Source organism: Podarcis erhardii (assembly GCF_964252035.2).
Source record: "Podarcis erhardii genome assembly, chromosome: 3".
Lineage (NCBI taxonomy): Eukaryota > Metazoa > Chordata > Lepidosauria > Squamata > Lacertidae > Podarcis > Podarcis erhardii.
Genome location: NC_138507.1, coordinates 89,788,262 through 89,788,813, shown reverse-complemented (window position 1 = coordinate 89,788,813; position 552 = coordinate 89,788,262).

Genomic DNA, 552 nt, shown 5'->3' with positions numbered 1-552 from the left:
CCTTTATTCAGCCTCTCCCCTATTCCCCATTTATCCCCACTTCTCAAAAGCCATTCCAAGAAGAATCTCATCGGATGGAAGATGCTTTCTGACCTGCCACACCTGCTACTGCACAATTTTGCTTGTGCAAAGCTTATGCAGCGGTTAAACTGTGTCTGTTCCTTATGGAGTATTTGTTCTGGGTTGTTGCTGTTCTTGTTTTTAGAGCAGGGACATTGTTTTAAAAAAAACCTTGAGCATTCATCCCGATTTGTTTGCAGGGTGTTTACACGTCTTCTTGTTGACCATCTGTTCATTTCAAAGTTATCAATACATTTCCCATCCCTTTCCTGACTGAAAAAAAAGTTTGCTTCTTTTTTAAAAAAGAGCATTTTAAAGTACAGTAGAATAAAAGAGCGCTAAGTGAAAGTGGATTAAACCTAAATTTCCCAGAATGTGCTCGAATCCCTCCCAGAAAAATATACCAACCATCTTGGAGGTGCCAGTGTTATCAATGCTTGTTTACACAGAAGGAGAATGCAAGCTTTTAATTAAGTCGTCACAAAGAGAATC